Here is a 13,504-nt window from a genome sequence, read left to right as displayed (position 1 = left end):
ACGGAAGTAGGTTGCCCAACCTTTCTTCTGAGGACTGTTACTCAAATTTACACACCAAAGCCAAAGATGAGGAAATTAAAGATTTTTACCAATTTCTGCAATCTTAAATTGATGGAACATGCATTGAAAATGTGCTGATTATCACTGGTGATCAGAACACAAAAGTTGGAAACAAAGAAGAATCACCAGTAATTGGGAAAATTTGGCCTTGGTGATAGAAATAGCACTAGAGATTGCATGACAGAATTTTGCAAGACCAATGACGTATTCATTGTGAATACCTTTTTTCAACAACACAAACGGCAGCTACACATGTGGAATTCATCAGATGGAGTCCACAGGAATCAGATTGACTACATCTGTGGCAAGAGGTGATGGAGAAGCTCAATATCTTCAGCCAAAACAGGAGCTGATTGTGGAGCACACCACCAACTGCTCATGTGCAAGTTGAAGTTGAAGACAATTAAAACAAGTCCCCGAGAGCCAAAATATGACTTTGAATATATCCCTCCTGAATTTAGAGACTATCTGAAGAATAGATTTGATGCATTGAACACTAATGACCGAAAACCAGAGGAACTGTGGGATGACATCAAGAACATCATCCATGAAGAAAGCAAAAGGTCATTAAAAAGATAGGAAAGGAAGAAAATACCAAAATGGATGTCAGAAGAGACTCTGAAACTTGCCCTTGAACAAAGAGTTGTTAAAGTAAATGGAAGAAATGACAAGATAAAAGAGCTGAACAGAAGATTTCAAAGAGCAGTTTGAGAAGACAAAGTTATTGTAATGAATATGCAAAGACATGGGGTTGGAAAACCAAAAGGAAAAAAACACACTCAGCATTTCTCAAGCTGAAAGAATTGAAGAAAAAAATATAAGCCTTGAGTTGCAATATTGAAAAATTCTATGGGCAAACTATTGAATGATGCAGGAAGCATCAAAAGAAAATGGAAGGAATACACAGAGTCACTGACCAAAAAGAATTAGTCAATGTTCATCCATTTCAGGAGGTGATATATGATCAAGAACCAATGGTATTGAAGTAGAAGCTGCACTGTAGGAAGTGGTGAAAAACAAAGCTCCAGGAATTGACGGAATACCCATTGAGATGTTTCAACAAACAGATGCCCTGCTGGAGGTACTCACTTAGCTATGCCAAGAGATTTGGAAGACAACTACCTGGCCATCTGACTGGAAGAGATCCACATGTGTACCCATTCCAAAGAAAGGTGATTCCACAGAATGTGGAAATGATTGAACCATATCATTAATAACATGCACAAGTAAAATCTTAATGAAGATAATTCAAAAATTGTTGTAGCAGTATATTGACAGAGAACTTGAAGAAATGCAAGCTGGATTCAGAAGAGGACGTGGGATGAGGGATATCATTGCTGATGTCAAATGGATCTTGGCTGAAAGCAATGAATACCAGAAAGATGTTTACTTGTGTTTTATTGACTATGCAAAAGCCTTAGATTGTATGGACCATAACAAATTATGGATAACATTGAGAAGAATAGAAATTCCAGAACACTTGATTGTAACTCATGAGGGGCCTGCACATATACCATAAGACTGTCATTTGAAGGGAGCAGGGGGCTACTGCATAGTTTAAAATGAAGAAGAGAGTGTGTCAGGGTTGTATCCTTTCCCCATACTTATTCAATCTGTATGCTGAGGAAATAATCTGAGAGGCTGGACTATATGAAGAAGAACATGGCATCAGGATTGGAGGAAGAATCTTCAATAACCTGTGATATGCTGACGACACAACTTCGCTTGCTGAGAGTTAGGATGACTTGAAGCATTTACTGATGAAGATTGAAAACTCAAGTCTGCAATATGGATTACACCTCAGTATAAAGAAAACAAAAATCCTCACAGCTGGACCAATAAGCAGTATCACGATAAATGGAGAAAAGATTGAAGTTGTCAAAGACTTCATATTACTTGGTTCTATAATCAACACCAGTGGAAGCAGCAGTCAAGATGTCAGACAAAGTATAGCTTTGGACAAATCTGCTGTAAAAGACCTCTTTCAGGTGGTGAAGAGCAAAGATATCTCCTTGAAGACTAAGGTGTGCCTCATATAAGCCATGGTATTTTTAATAGCCTCACATGCATGTGAGAGCTGGACAATGAGTAAGGAAAACCGAAGAAGAATTGAGCCTTTTGAGTTGTGTGTTGGCAAAGAATGCTGAAAGTACCATGAACTGCTGAAAGAACTAACAAATCTGTCCTGGAAGATGTGCAGCCAAATGCTCCTTGGAGGCGAGAATGGGCACGCTTTGTCCTACCTACTTTAATCATGTTGTCAGAAGGGACCATTCCCTGGAGAAGGATATTATGCATGGTACAGTCAAAGGTCAACAAAAAAGGGGGAGAACCTCAACAAAATGGATTGTCACAGTGGCTATATTGATGGGCTCAGGTACAACAAGGATCATGGGGCTGGCGCAGGACCAGGCAGTATTTCATTCTGCTGTACATATATTTATGGTTGCTGTGAGTTGGAGATTACTTGACAGCACCTAACAAGAGCTTGGGTTTTCTATTTATAGGATCACATCATCAGCAAACAGGGATAATTTTTTTTTACTTCTTCTTTACCAAGTTGGATGCCTTTGATTTCCCTTTCTTGCCTTATTGCCCTGGCTAGGACTTCAAATACAGTGTTGAATAGAAGTGGTGATAGAGGGCATCCTTGTCTGGTTCCTGTTCACAGGGGAGTGGTTTCAGTCTCTCTTCATTGAGGATAATGTTGGCTGTTTCTTTTGTATATATTCCCATTATTATGGTGAGGAATTTTTCCCTACTATCCCTATTTTTCTGAGAGTTGTCATCAGGAGTGGGTGTTGGATTTTATCAAATGCCTTTTCTGCATCAATTGATTTGATGATGTGGTTCTTTTCCTTTGTTTTCTTTATATGATGGATGAGATTGATTGGTGGTTTTCTAATGTTGAACCAACTTTGCGTACCTGATATGAACTCCAGTTGGTCATTATGTATTGTTATATGTTGTTGTAGTCTATTGGCTAGGATTTTGTTGAAGATTTTCTTGTCTATATTCATGAGGTATATTGATCTGTAGTTTTCCTTTTTAGTGACATCTTTGCCTGGTTTTGGTAGCAAGGTTATGCTTGCTTCATAAAATGAATCTGGGAGGATTCCATCCTTTTCTGTGTGCTGGAATAGTGTGAGTAGTATTGGTGTCAGTTCTGAACATTTGGTAGAATTTTCCAGTGATACCTTCTGTGCTAAGGTATTTTTTTTTTGGTTGTTGTTGTTGGTAACTTTTTTTATGACCTGTTCAATTTCTTCTTTTGTTATGGGTCTGTTGAAATTTTTCATCTCAGTCTGTGTTGGTTTAGGTAAGTCGTATGTATCTAGATATCTGTCCATTTCTTCTAGATTTTTAAATTTATTGGAGTCTTTATAATATCCTGATACTTTCCTTTTAATTTATTTGTTCTGTTGTATTGTCACCCAATTCATTTCTTATTCATATTATGGTATTCTTTCCCCCTCCTCTTTTTTAAATAAAATTTATTGTGCTTTAGGTGCAAATTTACGGTGCAAAATTTGTTTTATGTTCAATGGTTCAGGTGCACTTGATTTCACACCCTGATTACCTCCTCTCCAGTCCCTGTGACAACCCCCTCCCTGTGCCCTTCTTAACTATGCATTCCTGTCTGTCCAGCTTTCTCTGCATGTGTATGCTGTCCCTCTGGTGCCCCATGGCTGAGTACTCTAAGGGGTGTATCTCCCTAGAGTAAGTGGCTTGGGATAGGTGTTCTGCATGTATGTCTTTCTACTGTTGGGCTGAGAGTCAGTCCTTGGGAGTGAGTCCAATTCTAGGCCTGAAAGGTTAACCCAGGGCCATAGTCTTGGGGGTTCCACCAGACTCTATCCAACCAGTAATTCCAGTCATTTTTGGGCTTTTTGATTTTGTTCCACATTTTTCATCCCATTCTATCCAGGATCTCCAGGTTTGATCCCTTTCTGAGCAGTTGGCATTGGTAGCAGGGTACCATCTAGTCTTGTCTCAGGGTCCATCATGTCCTTGGACTAATTGTTTCCAAATGCCTTGATTTTCTTTACTCTTCTTTGCTTCACACGAGAGGAGACCAATAGTTGGATCTTAGATGGCCCCTTGAAAGCTTTTAAGATCCCAGCCGCTACTCACCAAAGTAGGTTGTGGAATAAGATTTTTGTGTGCTACATTGTGCCAATTGGGCTTAGTGTCCCCCAAGACTATGCTCCTGAGTTGCTAGTCCTGGTGATTCTCTCTCTCAAGGTGTATGGTTATTTCTGAGAGGTTACTCCAGCTCTGTCTCCTGTTGCTTCTGTAATGTGTGTGGCTAGTTTTGTTACACAAGTGCTTATGTAAGATTATCTTCAGCTAAATCTGTCCTCAGTCTTGGGTATATTCCTTCTTGCCGACCTCCACCTGGGCTTCTCACTTGTCCATGCATTTATCTGTAGTGTGTTTGGTGTTAGTGGTAATGCAGTATTGTGCATATACTATTTGTCTCCATTGCCTATATGTTATGTGCACGTTTCAGTGTCCTTCCTTTCCCTAATGTCATCATGGTCATCACAGACTCTTTCTATAGCATCCCTCCCCTCACCCAAATCAATATGTGACCCCCAACGAGTCCGAGATTTTCCCTCTCCTTCCTTCCCAAGCCCGGTAACCTACAAAGTGAGTTTCCTTCCTAAGTAAACCTTTCATTGACTTTTTACAATAATGGGCTCCTACAATATTTGTCCTTCTTTGATTGACTTATTTCACTCAGCATAATGTCCTCCTCATTTATCCACATTGTGAAATGATTTGCGTATTCTTCATTATTCTTTAATGTGGTATAGTATTCCATTGTGCAAATGTACCCTAGTTTGGTCATCTATTCATCTGTTGATGGGCATTTAGGTTGTCTCCATCTCTTTGCTATAATAATTGTGCTGCGATGAACAAGAGTGTGTGTATGTCTGTTTATGTCCTGTCTCTGATCTCTTTATGATATACTCCTTGTAATGGAATTGCTGGATCAAATGGTATTTCTATTTTCAGTTTTTAATGAAATGCCATACCATTTTCCCCAATGGTTATACCATTTTTCATTCCCACCAACAGTGTATGAGAGTTCCAGTCTCTCCACAACCTTCCCAGCGGTTTTTTCTGTCTTGTTGAACTTTGTTATTATTGCTGGGGTGAGAAGACAAATCCTTGTTATCTTCATTTGAATCTCTCTAATGGCTAATGATCGTGAGCATTTCCTCATGTGTTTGTTGGCGGCCAGTATATCATCTGTAGTGATATACTGTTCATGTCTCTTGCCCATTTTTAAAATTGGATTGTTTGTCTTTTTGGTGTTGAAGTTTTCTATAAATTTTGGAGATAAGTCCTTTGTCAGGTAAGTCATAGCCAAATATTTTTTCCCGATGTGTAGGTTCTCCTTTTACTTTTTTGGAGAGGTCTTTTGATAGACATAAAAATTAATTTTTAAAACATCTCAGTCATCTAGCTTTTCCTCCAATGCCTGTGCATTTTGGGCTGTGCTTTTGATAGTCTATTTATGCTGTAAATTAGGGCCCCTAGATTTGCCCTGATTTTATCTTTGGTGAACTATAGAGTTTTGGATTTTACATTTAAGTGTTTGATCCAACTTGAGTTTGTTTTTGTATATGGGATGAAGTATAGGTCTTGTTTCATTTTTCTGCAAGTGGATATCCAGTTTTGCCAGCTCCATTTGTTAAAGAGGCTGTCTCACCCCATTTAATGGATTTTGGACCTCTGTCAAAGATTAGCTGTCCGTTGATGGATGGGTCTATTTTCGGGTTTTCGATTCTGTTCCATTGGTCTGTCTGTCTATCATTGTACCAATACCACATTGTTTTAACTACTGTGGCTGTATAGTAGGTTTTTAGATCTGGGAGTGTGAGACCTTCCACTTTGTTTTTCTTCTTTAGCAGTGTTTTGCTTATCTGGGGGTCTCTTTCCTTTCCATATGGAATTAATAATTGGGTTTTCCATATCCTTGAAAATTGTTGATGGTCTCTGCATCAGGATTTGAATGTGTAGATAGCTTTGAGTAATAGTGACATTTTCACAATATTTAGTCTTCCTATCCATAAACAAGGCAAGTTCTTTCATTTATGTAGATCCCTTATAGTTTCTTGTAGTAGTGTTTTATAGTTTTCTTTGTATAGATATTTTGTGTCTCTGGTAAAATTGATTCCAAAATATTTTATCTTTTGGTAGGTATTGTAAATGGTATTATTTTCCTTATTTCCTTTCAGAGGCCTCTTTGTTGATATAGAGGAATCCAACTGATTTTTGTTGTTGACCTTGTATCCTGCCATTTTGCTGTATGTTTCTATTTATTCCCATAATTTTTTTGCTGAGCCTCTTGGGTTTTCTGTGTATAGTATCATGTCATCTGCACATAGAGATAGCTTTACTTCCTCTTTGCCAATTTTGACACCTTTTATTTTTCTTTCTTGCCTATTGCCCTGGCTTGAACTTCCAAAACAATGTTAAATAGTGGTAGTGATAGAAGGCATCCTTGTCTGGTTCCTGTTCACAAGGTTTGAGTCTTTCTCCATTAACAATAATGTTGGCTGTTGGCTTTTTGTGTATACCCTTTATTATGTTGAGGATTTTCCTTTCTATCCCTATTTTGCTGAGAGTTCTGGACAACAGTGGGTATTAGGTTTTATCGAATGCCTTTTCTTCATTGATGGGTATGATCATATGGTTCTTTTCTTTTGCTTTGTTTATGTGGTGGATTACATTCATTGTTTTTTTGATGTTGATTCATCCTTGCCTACTTGGTGTGAATCCCACTTAGTCATAATGTATTTTTTTTTTTTTTTTGATGTCTTGTTGGATTCTATTGACCAGGATTTTGTTGAAGATTTTTATGTCTGTCTTCATGAGGGATATTGGTCTGTATTTTCCCTTTTAGAGGTGTCTTTCTCTGGTTTTGATAGCAGTGTTAAGCTTGCTTAATAGAATGAATTTGGAAGTATTCCATCTTTTCTATTTTCTGAAATAGTTTGAGTAGTATAGGTGTCAGCTGTTCCCTGAGTGTTTAGTAAAATTCTCCAGTGAAGCCATTGGGCCAGGACTTTTTTTTGTGTGTGAAGTTATATTTATGACTTGCTCAATTTCTCCTTTTGTTATGGGTCTATTCAAGTATTCTATCTCTGACTGGGATAGTTGTGGTAGGTCTTGTGTTTCTAGAAACTTGTCTATCTCTTCTAGATTCTCACATCTGTTGAAGTACAGTTCTTCATAATATTCTGTGGTTACCGTTTTTATTTCAGTTGGTTCTGTTGTGATACGGCCCCTTTTGTTTATTATTTGTGTTATTTGCATCTTTCTTTCTTTTCCTTTTGTTAGATTTACCAGTGGTTTGTCAATTTTGTTAATCTTTTTGAAGAACCAACTTCTTGTTTTGTTGATTTTCTCTTTTTTTGTTTTGTTTTCTGTGTTGTTCATTTCTGCTCTGAAGTTTATTATTTTCTTACTTCCGGATACTGTAGGATTCTTTTGTTGCTCTTTTTCTAATTGGAGTTGTTGAATTAGAGAGTTGATTTTGTTTCTTTCCTCTTTTTGGATGTGTGCATTTATTGCTGTAAATTGATCTCTGAGTACTGATTTTGCTGTGTCTCAAATATTTTGGTAAGTTGTATCTTCATTCTTGTTTGTTTCTAGGAATTTTTATTTTATTTCACACTTCATTTGTTCTGTTTCCCAGTAGTTTGAGCAGTGTATTTCTCAGTTTCCACATATTTGATATTTTTTCCTTGGCCTTCCTATTGTTGTTTGTTGTTGTTATGTGCCTTCAAGTCATAGTGACCCCTCCTTGGGTTTCCGAGGCAGTATCACTACAGAAGTAGATTGCCCAACTTTCCTTCCGAGGTCTTTCTATTATTGATTTGTAAATTTATACCATTGTGATCTGAGAAGATACTTTGTAGTATTTCAATGTTTTTTAATTTACTGAGGCTTGTTTTGTGTCCTAACATATGGTATATTCTTGAGAATGATCCATGTGCACCGGAGAAGAATGTATATTGCGTTTTTCTTGGTGGAGTGCTCTGTATAAGTCTATGAGGTCAAGTTGGTTGATTGTGTTGTTGAGTTCTTCTGTATCTTTTTTTGAATACTTTTTTCTGGTTATTCTGTTCCTCCTTAAAAGTGGTGTGTTAAAATCTCCTACTACTATTGTACAAAAAAACAAAACAAAACAAAAAAACTCATTGCCATTGAGTCCAATCTGACTCACAGCAACCCCTCCTTGGGTTTCCGAGGCAGTATCACTATGGAAGTAGATTGCCCAGTCTTCCTTCCAAAGAGTGATTGGTGGGTTTGAACTGCCAGCCTTCTGGTTAGCAGTCAAGTGTCTTAGGCACTACACTACCAGAGCTCCACTACTATTGTAGAGTTTTCTATTTTTCCTACCAATTCAGTTAATATTTGTTTTATGTATTTTGGCGCACTTTGATTGGGTCCATAGATGTTAATTATGGTGATGTCTTCTTGGTCAGTTGATCCTTTTAGCATCATATAATGTCCTTCTTTGTCTCTTATGCTGTTTTTCACCTTGAAGTCTATTTTATCAGAAATTAATATTGCCACTCTGCTCTTTTTTTGGTTGCCATTAGCTTTGTACATATTTTCCACCCCTTAATTTTTAATATGTTTTCATCTTTGTGTCTAAGGTGAGTCTCTTGTAGGCAGCATAGTGATGGGTCTTCTTTTCTTATCCAATCAGCCACCCTCTCTCTCGACTTGTGCAGTTAGTCCATTCACGTTGAGTGTAATTTATGATAGATATGATTTTATTGCTGTAAGTCTGTTGTGTTTTTTGTTGTGTTGGTGATTTCCTTGTTTCACATATTTTTATGTGCTGAGCTCATTATGTTATTAGGTGTTTCTCCTCTTTTCTTCTATATAACTATAATGATAGTTTTGTGCTTATTAAGCCCATGTGTTTTTCTTCTTTCTGAGTTTACTTAGGGGAATTGTTAATTTTCTTTGTGGTTACCCTGAAGTAAATTCTTACCTCCTTAAGGGTGGAACTGTCAGTTCTATAAAGACATTGTCCTGTCTTCCTTTCCATTTGGAAGTTTTGTATTTAAAGTTTTTATTCCCTCTATTTGCTTTGTTGCTGGTGTCATCTGCAGATTGACTCTCTATTTTCACTGTGTATATTATTTTATGAGCTTATTTTGAGCATCTATTTCTGATTTGGTTTCTAAGTGGTGATGTCAAGTGTCCTGATTTTAATCTGTTGTTCTCTGTTGTGGGTTTTCTATTGGAAGGACACCTTTTACTATTTTTTGTAGGGTTGGTCTAGTTTTCACAAATCCCATTAATTTCTGTTTGTTTGATAATGTCTTGATTTCACCCTCATATTTGAGGGACAGTTTGGCTGGATATATTATTCTTCATTGGAAGTTCTTTTCCTTCAATGTTTTATATATGCCATTCCATTGTCTTCTGGCCTGCATGGTTTCTGCTGAGAAGTCGAAACTTAGTTTTATTGGTTGTCCATTGTAGGTGACATTTTGTTTTTCACAAGCTGCTTCCAAGATTCATTCTCTGTCTTTGGTTTTGGAGAAGTATGATTATGATATGTCTTGGTGACTTTCTCTTGGAATCTATCCTGTATGGGGTTCGCTGAGCTTCTTGGACAGATACATTTTCTTCCTTCATGATATGAGGGACATTTTCTGTTAGTAAAATGCAAAAAATGCAACCACTGCCATGGAGTTGTTAGCAAGTCTTCCACAATTTTCAGTGGGGTTTTTTTTTGCCTCCTCTTGTTCTGATAGTCCAGTGAGATATATGTTGTTTCTTTTCACATCATCCTATATATCTCATAGGTTCTCTTCATTTCTCTTAACTCTTGTTCTGATTTTTCTTCATATAGGCTGGTGTCAAGGGATTTGTCTTCTAGTTGGGAAATGCATTCTTTAGCTAGTTCTTGTCTATTCTTTTGTCCTTCCACTGTGTTGTCTAACTGTAATTTCAGTGTTCATCTTCTGGATTTCTAATTGCTGTATTTGTATGAGTTCTAATGATATTTATCTTGTTATTTTGTTCTTGAATGGTTTTCCTGAATTCTTCCAGGGTACTGTCCATCTTCTCTTTGTTTCTGTTTGTGGTTTCCTTGAGCTCTTGTAGAGTCAAATGTATATACCTTTTGAATTCCTTCTCAGTTAGTTCTGTTGCTTGTTCTTCTTCCATGATAGATAATTCTTTACCCTGGGCTTTTATTTCTGTTGTCTTGTCCTGTTTTTTGTTTATTTTGAGGTTGTCTGTTGTTTTCTAGACAATTTGAAGTTGTCTAACTAACAACTATTATTAGTTATTTTTGTAACTAACAGTACATAATTGTTAGTTATGCTCTGGTAGCATAGTGCCTAAGACACTTGACTTGACCTGATGGCACATAACAACAACAACAACATTTGTTTTATATATATTTTCCTAACTTTGATTTTTAGTCTGTTTTTGTCTTTGTCTCTAAGGTGTGTCTCAAAGACAGCATATTGATGGGTCATGTTTTCTTATCTAATCTGCAACTCTCCATCTCAGAGGTGCATTAACTCATTGACATTCAGTGTAAATTATCAACAAGTATGAATTTGTTGCTGTCATTTTGTTATGTGTCTTTTTTGTGGTATTGCTGATTTCTTTGTCCCAAATAATTTTCTGTGCTGAGCTTGTTTTGTTTATGAATCGTGTTATCACTTCATTTGTTGCTGCTGTTTTAGTATTTGCTAAATATTTGTGTTTGCCTTTTTTTAAAAAAATTTTGGTGTGAAAGTTTATCATTTTTCTTTGAGGTTACCCTGTGATTTATAATTTTCTTCCCAAGTTTAGAACGGTCCATTCTATCTTGCAATTGTCTTGATTCCTCACCCATAAGAAGTTCAGTAACCATGCTGTTTTCCCCTCTTTTTGGTTTGTAGTTGTCCTCATTTGCCAATTGATATCTCTGGTTCACTGTTTACAGTCTTGTAAGCTTATTTTACTTTGGACACTTCCATAACTGGGCTGGTTTTGGGGTTATGTCATTATGTGCATTAATGGTCAATTGTTGTTTGCTGTTATTGGTTCTCTGTCAAGAGGACTCCCTCTAGCATCTCTTGTAAGCTTGGTCTGGTTTTAAAAATCCCCTTAATTTCTGCTTATCTGGAAGTGTCCTAATTTCACCATCATATTTGAAGTACAATTTTTCTGGGTATATAAGTCGGATCCCACTCCATGGCAATGGTTGCATTGCGGTTTGTGTATATAATTCTTGGTTGGAGACGTTTTCCTTTCAGGGTTTTATATATACCATCCCATTGCCCTCTCATCTCTTGGTTTCTGCTAAGAAATCTGAGCTTAGTCTTATTGGTTACCTCTTGTAGGTAACTTTTCATTTTTTCCCATGTTACTTTCAGGATTCTTTGACTTTGGTTTTGGCAAGTTTTCTGATGATATGTCTTGCACGTGGTTTTCTTTTGGGGTCTATCCTGTTTGGGGTTTGTTTGACTTTTGAATGGATATATTCTCATCTTTCATCATACCAGGGAAATTCTCTTCCAACAGATCTTTGACAATTTTTTTGGTGTCTTTATTTGTCTCTTCCTGTTCTGGCATTCCAGAACATGTAGGTTATTCCTTTTGGTGGTATCCTACATGAACCTTAGGCTTTCTTCATTTGGTTTTGATCTTTTTTCCTGATTGATCCCTTTCCAAAGAAGTATTGTGGTATTTTTCTTCCATTGATTCAATTCTACTTCTTTGCCCTTTCAATGTATTATCTGTTTCTGAAAATTTAGTATTAATCTTCTGGATTTCTGTGTGTAGATTTTGTCTCATTTCTAATTTTTCATTTATTTTGTCATTTTGCTCTTGTATTGTCTTTTGAAATTGTTCTAGGGTTTTGTATGTGTTTTTCTCAATTTTGTCAGTGTTTTCCTTGATCTGTCTCTCAAGCCATTGAAGGTACCTATTTTGGTTACCTAGTGCCACTCTGACAAGAATATACCACATATGGGATGGCTTGAACAAACAGGAGTGTATTCTCTTACAGTTTGGAGGCTTTTAGTCTGAGTTCAAATTGCCAGGATCTAGGGGCTGGGTGAATGCCCCTCAACCTTGGGTTTTACCTCTGCCTCCTGCTCCCAACCCACTGAAGCTAGATGCTTTTCTTCATTCAGACAGCTGGTGGCTGCTGAGGCTTACAAGTCCAAGGTTGACAAGTTAAAAAGGCACAGTCCCAGTGTTACCAAACCACATGGCAGGCCATTAATTCAAGTTCATTGAAAATCCCAAGCTCAGCAGAGCATGGCAGGCTGCTGAACAATGACACGGCTACATGCAGGGTTCAAGTGTGTCATAAGCTTGAGACCATTCACATAGCTGCTGCTTATATATAGGAAGCATACCACATCCCTAAAATAGCTACTTGGCTGCTCCCAGTAGATTCCACCATGGAGTTGATGACCAGTCTCATCATGGGCAATAACTATATCCAGCTGCCCAGCCACTCAACCAGGCCCAACCAAGTTGACACACAAACTTAATTACCACAGTACCTAAATATAATTCTTTTGAATTCCTTATCAGAGAGTTCCAATGCTGCTTCTTCCTCCGGAATGTGTTCTAGGTCTGTATCCTGGTCCTTTGTTTCTCTTGCTTCTTTGTGTAGACTGTGATGTTCTGGTGTGTCCGAGACATTGTGACATTTTTGTTTATATTTACTTGGTGATTGTATGTTGGAGTACCTTGCCCATGATTTTCATTTTTTTGTTTGTTTGTTTGTGTGTTATCTACATAAGCAGGGTGCTGTGCTCTCTTTGCTAGTTGGTAGCACTTATACACTCACCACCTGTCTCCTTTTCTGTTGTCAGCCATCTGTATGTCCCTGCCATCCTTGGCTAACAGAGCCTATTCTTAGGTCCCTGCAATCCGAATGAGAATGCTGCCACTTTAAATATCCAAAATAGATGCTACTTGTAGACATTCAAAATGGCTGCACCCTCAGTCACTTAAATACCCAAAATGGCCACTGCTTGTAAACAATCAAAATGGCCGCACCCTCGGTACAGCCGAAAGTCCACAGCTCAGATTGTCTCCTTCCTTGTTGTTTCTCTTCCTAGCCATAGGCCACTAGTGCAGTCATCCCTGCAGCCCTTGCTGACCAGGGCTGATCTTTAGGTCAATTCTCACATCCCAACACTGCTGGAAAATATTCAGGCTATTGGTCCCCCCAGAGTAACTGACATCTGCAGCTCCGTCCATCTCCATACTCACTGTTTTCATTCAGGTTTTTCCACTAATTGGTGCCTAATATACTTCTGTATACTTCCTTTCAAAGCTCAGGGCTCCAGGATCAACTTCTGTATCTGTGTCAACTGGATTTTCTTTTCTTTGTTGAAGAGGGTCTATGTAGCTTGTTTGCCTATTTTACCATCTTTTTTTT

The sequence above is a fragment of the Orycteropus afer genome, unplaced genomic scaffold (assembly GCF_000298275.1).
Source record: "Orycteropus afer afer isolate SDZICR_OR568_19922 unplaced genomic scaffold, OryAfe1.0 scaffold00450, whole genome shotgun sequence".
In the NCBI taxonomy this organism is placed as follows: domain Eukaryota; kingdom Metazoa; phylum Chordata; class Mammalia; order Tubulidentata; family Orycteropodidae; genus Orycteropus; species Orycteropus afer.
Note: the sequence above shows the minus strand (reverse complement) of the source record.